This window comes from Colius striatus, chromosome Z (genome assembly GCF_028858725.1).
Source record: "Colius striatus isolate bColStr4 chromosome Z, bColStr4.1.hap1, whole genome shotgun sequence".
Classification (NCBI taxonomy): domain Eukaryota; kingdom Metazoa; phylum Chordata; class Aves; order Coliiformes; family Coliidae; genus Colius; species Colius striatus.
Window position 1 is genome coordinate 71,721,288 of NC_084790.1, and position 11,017 is coordinate 71,732,304.

Sequence of the window (11,017 nt, forward strand, 5' to 3'; positions counted from 1 at the left end):
ACATGAGGCTCTAGTTCATGTGGAAAGCACTTTTTTAATTCTTAAGCCGGACAAAATGTTCTTTGAAAGTCTGCTTCTTGATAATCAGATGGTGTAAATCGTGACTTCTTACTTCATAAATGCTGAAGCACTTTTGATTTATGTCATCTGTGTTTTTTATGCAAATATTGTTCATCAGAGAATAATGTTTTTCATACTGTTAATGGCCTTGTCATTGATATTTGAGCAAAGCCTTTGCCAAAGATTGGTATCCATTCAAGAAACCTCTTTTTGCTTTGAATGTTTACATAAAATAGGAGGATGACTGGATAACTCACACCAACATGGCTAGTTATGCAGGCACTGGCAGTACCAATGAAGGTAATTAAGATTATTTGATTAATTTAGCCTAAAATTTCTCCCCTAATTATCTTTGCCATATCAAAACTTCAGGTTGATAAGTTACGGCATTACAAAAAGGTGCCTTGTTTTCAAAACATTTATCTATATATTGGTGACTTTCTTACACTTGAATTTAAGTCTCTGACACTTTTAATAGTATCCAGAGATAGTTGGATATAAAATACTAGCAAAATATTATTTATTCATAACTGTTGTAACTTTTTAGACTCCTTTACAGTGAAAAAATAGAGAAGTCAGTTAGATATTTTGGACTGTATCTTCTACCCTATAAAAAAATAAAATCCAGGAAGTCTTGAAATCCAAAAAATGTCTTTCATGTAATACTGTGAAGTGGGATTTGAAGATATCAGATGACTGTATTTTGCTGAAGATATTTATGCAGCACCTAAATAATCTTAAGCCATTTGACTTAAGATTTCTCTGGGTATTTTCACTGTCTCCAGTGCACTTTGAACAACATACCTAGCTTTATTCTTTGCCTACATTTGTTCCACCTAACGATATCTCTCTGGAAAGTGCCTTTTCTCTTTAGAAGGATGATTTTGCTGCTGATGATAAAATGCTGATAATTAGTTAAATTAGTTGCTTCTGGAAACTTCTCAGACTCCAGCATGATTTTTGTTGTTGTTTCAGAGTAATAGCTTGGGTTTTGCATTAATCTAAAAGTTGATTATAGGAGTCTCTCCAAGACTATGTTTTGTGCAATTAGCCACTAAATTTCTGATTTCAGTTAATACTGAAGGACAGTGAAGAATAGTGATAATGCCATTACTATATGATCAGTCAAGATTAAATTGACTTCAGGATTTACAGTACTGAATGGCCGAGCACTAATGTACCAATTTACTGAAAGAAAGATGAGTTAGTGTCGGTTGCAGAGTACAGTTATCATGAAAAGAAGGTACTCTGGAAGTATGCCCCAGATCAGCAAAGTCCTTAAGAAAGTGCTTAAATTGTGTACATTCTTCTCACCTTTTTGTTTGTTTCTAATCTGGGCTCAGTTGTGGTCTAGTTAAACATTGTTTCTGAAGTCTGCATATACTGCACTCATGCAGTACAAAACCTTTTTATGGTGAAGGAAAGATTAAGAAAATCCATTGATATATTGATGTTATATTCCATATATTGTGGGATTCCTGATCAAAATCAAAGCATAGACAAGCTAGTTCCACATAAATGTGTGTACTTACACAGAAGAAACATGTCCATGAAGACTGGTTTCCATTTGGCAGAGGAAGTTGTAAAAAGACCAGTGGCCCTTTTGCCTTTCCACTGTAGTCCTTTACTCTTTAATGTTAGTCTGAGACTTTCTGCAAAACCTGTACAGAAGCACAATTCTTAAAGATTAAGGGCTTCTGACTCTTATGGCTATAGCTGCTATCATTAATTTTCCTTACTGGGCTGGAAAGGTGGACTTCATTACTATCCTGACCACTGGAAAGCTCGTACTATTCTTCAGTAGTCCAAATATCACCCCATTCCAAAGTATTTGGCTTGAATTGAATCACCATGTGTCCTGCTGTCTTAGCTATGCATAGCAAGTCCTCCAAAATGCCTACCAAACAACAGAATATGTTTTGCAACTGATTTGTTGGGCAATAACTTGGGAATAGGTTAATACAGTGGGTTTCAGGACCCAGACGGATCCCTGGCAAGTAATTAGGTAATGTAATCCTATTGTTGATACGTTTCCAGATGCTGTTAAGAAGCTTGTGCTTCTAACATTTTTCTGCAGATCAGAAAGTGCTGAACACCAGTATTTAAAGCATAACTGTTGGGTATGATACAGCAACAGCAGCTTTCTTATAGGAATTTCTAAATACTCACAAGAAGCTATTTGTTGTCTGTGATGCATAATTGCCTTATAACTTGGTTTGGGGGGTTTCTTTTTTTTTTTTTTTCTTTTTACTCTAAAGTATATTTTCTTTAAAAATTAGTTTGCAAATCTACATCTCATTACTTTCACAAAACTGAACACTTTCCATACTAATTTTTTAAAATATTTTTAAACAGAAGAGCCATTTCACATTTATATTAATCATTGCCTCAACTTTCAGAAATTTCTATTTTGAAGTAAGAAAGGTAGCTATAGTCCTTAGAGTAGCCTATTCTCAATTGATATTTCCTTTCCTTGTAGCAGTACACAAAATCATAAACACTACATTCCAAAGATTAAAAAATACTTTCTCAGTAACACATGGCAGCATTTTAATATTTGAGTGAACCAAATGGGAAAACAGTACTTTTTTCAGATGAGTTTACAGCAATATTATAGCTATTGATGGTAGCTAATATTTGATTATTTAAGTTACAAAGTTTTTCAGACAGATAACGGCTTTCAATACAGATTTTCAGGAAAGAGTATAAAAATAAATTAAAGTAAAATTAAAAGGCTAAGTCTCCTTTTCTTAGCTTTACATAGATTTAAAGTCATAACTACCACTTTGGAAAGGAAACATCTGCACTTCAGGAATGGATTGGCTTTTTTCATATGGCTGCTTTACCCATTGTAAATAAGGATGCTATAAAAGGCTGTCATAACTTCATTGATGCTTGCTCAGATTCAAGTAAACTCAATTCCATTATCTGCAGTCAGAGTGGGGGTGGTTGCATTTTGCTGCCATAGCGTACTGCAGTCATGCACAGTCAGAAAAATGAGACCGATTTTCATCTCAGATACAGAAGTCTATCACTCAACTCAAATTTAGGTGCTCCTAACCTTGGTGTGAGCAGAAAACTGGGTATGTGACACACTTGACATAACCTTTTTGACATTTTGCTCGTCTTCCTTTGATAGTCATTTCAAGGGTAATACAGTCTTGAATATTTTGTGGTTGAAACCAAGTCAATATTTTTTTCTCAAAAAGGCAAAACAAAGTATATTCTGTTTCATTTCATATGTACAGTTGCATTGTCACTCAGTGAGTCTTTCCGCTGCCTTTCCAGCAGTAACATAATTTAATGCACCTTTTAATTTTAGTGCAACAATAAGAATACCGTAAAAGTATCTGTTCATTGATACTTGGAAACCTTTCATTGGGTGGAAAGCAAAAAAATAGCAAACAGAAAAAAAAAATTGCAATCAGAGTTTTTTTCCTACTACATGTAAGGAAATTTTCCATTTAGAATGGAGGGTAATATTGCTAATTTTATGTATTCATGTCTCACAAAACTGACATTTTTCTTCCTCTAGGTAATACTGATAATCAGAAAGTAACAAACATTTGGAGTCAGCTCTAAATATCAAATCAAATCTCCCACAGTTTCAGTTTAAGTGTCCAGATGTCCTGATACTCACACACAGTGTGGGAGCCTGAATGTTCAAATGCAGTATAAAGAACAGTTACTGAGGTACACAGCACATGGAAAGCAATCCTACATAGTGTGTAAAGCAAAACAATAAAAAAGCAAGAAAAGGATCAAGTTATAAAGAGAAAGAAGAAGAGGAAAAGGGAATATGGAATTAAACATGGTCATTTTGTGAGAGTGTCTTTGAACCAGAATTCTGGATACTGTTTATTCTATGTTTTTATAATGAGCCAAGTTTGAGGCAATAGCACACACCCTGTCACAATGAAAGTATGAGTCTTTGCTTTTTCACACAGGATAGCTGGATTCTTTACATAGGCAAGTGTGTTGGGTAGGACAAATGATAGTTATCAGGTGAAGGAAGCTAGACACAGCAGTAATAACAATTTCACAAACAGCATTATCAGTTTATATATTATCCACTCTTTTTGTTGGTACTACAGGGACTGCAGTGCCAGTATAATATATCCCTGACCACTTGGCCAGAAGGAGCCATGCCTCCGAACTCCAGCCATCTTCTGAGAAGCTTTGCTCAGCACTATGTGAAGGGGATGTTATTCAGCCCAATAACCATCATCAGGGCTTATGTATCTGCTCATACAAACAACTGTGCAGCACAGCCTCAAAGAGCAATATACTTTCATTTGGCTGTGATGTGAGATGTATGGAAAACTGTGTTTCCAAAGACCTTGACCCATTTGCAACGAGACTTTTTCATGCAGGCAACTTCCACTGAAAAGTAAGGATACTATTAGTACTGAAAGAAACCTTCCGGATCATCAAATCCAATTCTTTGCCATTGCAGGTAACTTTTTCATATAATCCCTTCTATTAAGTTTCAACTAAAAATATTTAGAACCTTCTCTTTCTATTGCTTCAATGAGAAGTTAATTTCAGAATCTTGCTGTTCTAATGATTTGAAGCCTTCCAGCCTAAGTGTATTCACAGCCCATTTATGCCCATTCATTTTGCCCTGTTCCCAGGAATGAAGATAAATAGCTGTACATCACAATCACTTCTCCCCCAGATCCACGAGGCCATTGATTTGCAGCTGTTAATTAGAATCTGTTCCCTGTTTGGACAGTTCTTCATGCAAGAGCCTCAGAAATGTGATGTGCAGTGTGAGAGCATGAAACTGGAGGGATAACACATTTCATAGCTGTTGAACAGTGGTATGACTGCTATTCTGGGAGAACTGAGCACTACTGCACTTGGTAAGCACAGCTGGACCCCAGGAGATAGCTCCTGAACATTGGCGATGTCCCATCAGTCAGAAAAATAAAAGGAGGTGGGGAGCAGGGGGCAAAATAGCCTTTTGACCCCGAATTTAAAATTGGAAGACCTGCAAATATTCTTGATACAGTAAACTATAAACCTTGGCAATGGTATAACAGCAATCATTTGCAATGGCTTCTTTTACATGAAAGATATGGAGATGCACACACCACATACCTACATGTGTGTGCCTTTATAAACAGGAATATATGTATTCATCTATTACTTGGTACTAGCTTGGTACTCATGAAAACAAGATGTTCAGAAAATGCTTTAAAAATAAAATGCATTCAATCTTGTTGCTCCATTCTGGGTTCACCCAGCTGTGACTGAATGCTGCAGCATACAGAGCATCCCACATTTCACAGGGAAGACAGCAAGAGAGAAAGTATTATCAAATCTGAATTCAGTCACTCACAGACACTTGAGAATGGCCTTTCATTGTTCATTTTCTTTCGTTCAGTTGAGAGGGGTACAATCATCCGAACAAATAAAATAAAGCCTGTCTGCCAGTGGAATGCTGCAAAGTTGTATTCATTTCAAAGAAAGTAACACCTGCTGTTATTTTATTCAGTCAACATTTTTGCATTCTTGCATCACATAAGCTAATTTTATTAAAAAAACCCCAAATGTCTCTGTAAACCACTGCAGTATCAGAGGTATAAAGTAGGGCAAAACTAAATGAAAGATTGTTTGGGGGAAAAAAGAGGGGAAAAAAAAGATTGTGAAGCCACTACTAGCATCCCAGCAAACAGAAAAATGGTGTAGTTTAACTGTTTGGTATGCATATGACCAGCTTCTGGCTTCTTTGTCAGTCTCAGCTTACAGCATCCCGTGTTCTCTACATAAGATAAATGCTTAGGTCAAATCTTGCAGTTGTAACTCAAGCAAAACTCTGTCATTTTCAGTAGAAATTTTGCCTGAGTGATTTTGCCCAAAGGAAAAACAGACCTTTATGTTGAAAAACAACAGAAAAAAAAAGAATTTACCTGTGTATGAACAGAAAGCTCCTAAAGCTCTTCAGTTTCCTCCTGTCATCGCACCAGCTGTTCACACTCTCTGTCCTGGGTTTCCTTCACCAGAAAGGAGTCCCTGTCTTAGTTAAGGGGACTGCAGCTCTGCCGCTCACTGCCTTCCCTTGCACCCTGTCTGTGGTGGCTGCTGATCGCCGTCTGCTCGGAGGCTCGGTGCTCTGGCAGCTCGGCTCCTCTCCTGCTTTCTCCCCAGTGCCTGCGCCGTGGCTCGTGCTTTTGTTGGCTTTATCGCAGCCTCTCTGCTTTTACGGGTGGACTGACTCCTGGCTCTGTTGGTGCTACTGACTAAATGGCGACTGCAAAGCTCATCAAGGCTTTTAACTGCCACCTACTGAATAATTGTGGAATATATACACATATAAGTTTATGTGTATGTGATTTTCTGGCTTTCTCACCAAACACAGAAGGTTTTCACAATTAGTCTTCAAGACTTCCAAATATTCTGTAGTTTATCATTTAAGTCTGTAGTTTACATTAATCTGTGCTCATAGTTCTCCCCTTCTTTCAGCATCTAAACACGGATCAAGCCTGCTCCTTTAACTTTAAAAAGCTTAATAAGCCGTTTGCGAGGCTAATCCCCAGTGGGCACAAACCAGCACGATCTGGCTCAAATCAGTGGAACTGTGCTGATTTATGTCAGCTGAGAAATTCATCCCTTGGATCTAATATTTATTTGCAAAAATACAGTCAATATCGAGCACAAGAAACATGCCATACAAATAGCTTTTGTCCAACAAAGCCCTTCAAAGTTTCAGTCCTCTGAAACAAACTATTTTTTCTGTCCCTGACATGAGTGTAAAATAGGATTTTTGAGTTTAATGAGTAAATATAAATTGAGAAAGCACATTGTTACTGGGGTTTTTTTTACCTTTAGTAGTCATCTTTTTGATGATAAATCCAAAGACAAGATCTACCGTTTCTTTCAGCAGCTTATTTTTAAGGCAACTCTTAAAAACATTGAGGTTGGGTTTTTGTTTTTGCTAGGCTAGGAGTGAGGTCCACTGGAGATGTCTGAACTCCTGCTGCAGAAAGGAAGCCAAAGTACAGCATCTTTCTCTGAATTCCCAGGGAAGGCTTGGGGACATGCTACTTTTATAACCCAGTATCTGGGTTATGTAGCACCATAGCTCTCTAAGCTTGCAACATGTAGCTGGGCTGAGTTGTGACACAAAAGAGCTCTGTGTTTATCCCAAAGAGTGCTGCTCAGTGGAGGACAGGTGGTACCTAGCACTCCAGCAGAAGTGCAGGCAAAGCATTCAATTTTTAGGCTTGCTGTGACTGCTGAGTGAAGTATGGGTTGAGCAGCTAGATCCCAACAGCTGGTATGATTTGTGATGTCACTCTTTGTTCTGCTCGGTTTTATGAAAGGTTCATTCATTATGCACCATACAGACTCACACACCAGTACAGGCTGGGCGTTGGCCTGCTGGAGAACAGCTCTGTGGAGAGGAACCTGGGAGTTCTGGTGGAAAGCAAATTAAACATGAGCCAGCAATGTGCCTTCATGGCAAGAAAGCCAACTGCATCCTGTGCAGTTGCATTAAGAAGAGTTTTCCTGAACACAGAAATTAAAAGCTTCTTTTCCACATACATACAGAAGCATATCTGTATTAGGATATATGACGACCTGGGCAATTTGGGAGTAATTTGCACTAGTGTGTGGTTCTAGTGAAAACTAGCAGCTCTTTCTACAGGGTCTCAGGCAGCAAGGTGTGGTTCAAACCACATGCCTCTCCTAATCACAGGCCTGGCAGCAAAATTCTGCCTTCTGTTTTGTCACCTCTTCTCAGCAGTATCTTAACCCTGTGTGCTTGAAGAACTGGTTAACTAGTGTCTTGAAACCAAAAAGTCGAGGTATTACAATTACTGCAACATAGCATTTGCTAAGTTTATAATACAGGGATTTAGCCTGTCTTTTTCCTAGTACTATCCCATGGTAGCCTGAGAACAGAATCCAGTGACATTTATTGAAGGAGTTTGTAAAGTGTGTCTGTAGTTACAAACAATGTGGCTTCTCGGTAATTTTCTAAGTTATTAGCAATCACTCTTCAGTGAGTGGGTCCTTACTGTGAATACAACTTTTAATTTTCCTTCAAAACAGAAGTACCACGTGTTGTGATCTAGAGTTATGATTTGTCACAACTTCTACTCACTCAGTTTACAAGTCTGGGACATTTTAGTTGTTGAACCCTATTCCAACAAGATGGATGTTCAAACTTTTAAATACATACTTTTAAAAAATCCTGATTATTTGTAAAATTGAATTTAGTTCAATTACTAGTATTAGTATAGCCTGTTGAAATTCTTTCCTTACCTGTCCAAAGAATAAAAATCTTCCCTTCAAGCAAATCACAGGTATGTGATTTGCTTGCAGCAAGAGACAAAGGGCCAGTTCTACGGTTTCCATGCAGGCTCTCTCCTATCAAAATGACCATGAGATTTTTGTGACCAGAGGCACAGTGCTGGATCACTACACTATAGCACACTCTAACTGATGCTTGTATGGGTTTTACCCCTACAATCTCTTCTGAAAACTAGTGTGATGTTTCCTACCTCCATCAATGTTTTTGTAACACTAGTTTTCAATGGGGTTGTGCAGGTGTGCCAGACAAGGCAGACTTCCAAAATCCCAGGTGTGCCTCACTTCATCAAAACACACAGATTATTCATATGTGGTCTCAGCAGCAGATCCCACAGACCTAAACTCAAGTCAATCTCACACAGGCTAGCAGTGGCACAGCAGGGTAAAGATTTTCCTGCTCCAAGCTGCAGGAACATTGTGTTGCTCCAAACTCTGGATGTTAACATAGGACAAAGTAGACAGGGGCAGTTTGCAGAATTTCTCTTCTCCCAGGAGCACCAAAGTCCTATTCTAGGTTGTCTGCTCTGGCAGAGCGGTTGGACTAGATGATCTTTCAGGGTCCCTTCCAACCCTTAAGATTCTGTGATTCTGTGATCTCCGCCCTGCAACTCCAAAAACATGTACCAGTATGAATCATATACTGTCAAATGGAAAGGAAAATGTAGAGGGCAAAGGCAGAATGACCTGTGCAACTAATTTTGCTATAAGCTTCTCTCACAAGCAAGCTACGTGAAGCTCTTAGGCAAGCTACGTGATTGTTAGGTTTCTGTCCTGCATCCTGAGCTAGAGAGGGCATTAAGGAAGAGGAGAACTCTTTAGTTAGCAAAATATGAGATGTCTAAAGCTTGAATGCACATTTAGCACAAACTTCCATGTACACTGAAAGTACAGCTCCTGAGTCAAAATTCAATCCATGGCCCACATACAGCATGGAAAAAATGAGAGAGTCTTCAGTTTCCCTGTAAAAAATTTAAGATGTAAAACAGTTCCTTGCTGCACTGGGACAAAGAACAGCCAGCAGAGAGCAAGGGTTGAGCTTAGTTTTGTCTTTTCTGAAACAGTTTGATCCCTGTTAAACTGTTCATCAGGAATGCTCTCATTAAATTACACCTTGTATAAAATACATCCCTCTTCTCTTGCATACTTGGAAAGCTAGTGTCTTAGCTATGCAACGTCTTAAAGAAATCTAGTTCTTCCCTACAACTACCTTTAAAAATGGATAATAGTCACCATAAGTCTATAATAATACTTTACTTGTATTGTTGCCATGCTGTATTTCTGAATTTTGCTTAAAAGTAAAGCTAATGAGCTGTCTTTATCAGCAGTATGTAGGACATTACAAAAAAGACCGTAGCATACTATTGTTTTCAGAAGTATTTTCACCCAATAGGAAGAAATTAATCTTAGGAAAAAGTCATTATTAAGGACGTTTTTCCTGGACAGTTGATGGTCAAAAGTGATTTTATTAATGCCCTGTAACTTCATGCATTCCTCCTCTGTGAATATGGTACAACTGTAGCTACAGGACAGCTTATCACAAAGACTGTATTTTGTATTTGTGCACTGCATTTGAGTCTTAGGCAATTTCCACCTTTTTTTTTAAACTAAGCATAACATTTTAATGGTCTTTCTAGCATCTGCACACCACTTTGAACCTGAAAAATCCAACAAAATAGACAACTGGCAAGCCACTACTGTATATAATTTTGAAAGTGTAATAATAACATTACTTCCTGTATTCTTAAAATTTGGGTAAGTGCATCAAAGCCAATTTACAATGCATTGGAATGTGTGAGTATCTTGGGTAGAATTACACCTTATCTATAAAGCAAATGTGAATAACTCATATGTAGTGTATCAAGCAGTTAGTCATCTACAGCAATCCCATGAGACAGTGGAACCAAATTCTTCCTGGGTATAATTTAAGTTCTCTTTTACATTGAACAGACTCCAGATGACCCCTTGATTTGGCTGGGTTTAGAAAGATGGATCCTCTGACACTCAGAGTTGTTCTGTGAAATGTGGAGAAAGCTCAAACTGCAATTCTCATGGAGAGGGACATCTAATGCTGTAATGTAGCCCCTGTGGGTAGACAATGAAATACAGGTATTGCTAACAGTAATCTTTTGGTTCACCATTTTGCAAAGTAACATTGTGTTGCACACAGAAGTTATAAACAAACAAGCCAGCAAACAAACATACAAACAAATATTACTGTTGTAATAAAACCCTGCCTAGCTTTTAGCTTGCAGAAAAAGAAAGCAGCTACTCCAGAAAAACTGCAAGGCATGTCACTTCTATAGACTGTAGATGGAATACATAGTTTGGAGAAAATATTGTTAGATCCCATTGAGTACAATATTCTTCTTTAGATTTCAGTGGACTTCAGCCCAAGCTTTCTCACTCAAATCTGCATTATGTTGAACACAGTCTCCTCTGGACACCTCTTGATCGGTAATTTCCATTATTGGCTATTTGACCAAAAGTTTCCAAGTTTTCACCTGATTCCTGGTGAAGGGAATTTCACAAGACATTTTTTCCTTATTGGCTATGTGAGCGTCACAGCTCCAGGGCTTGCTTCTGAATACTTGAGATTAAGCAGAGGTTTGCTGTGGATTTATAGGGAAAGCAAGAT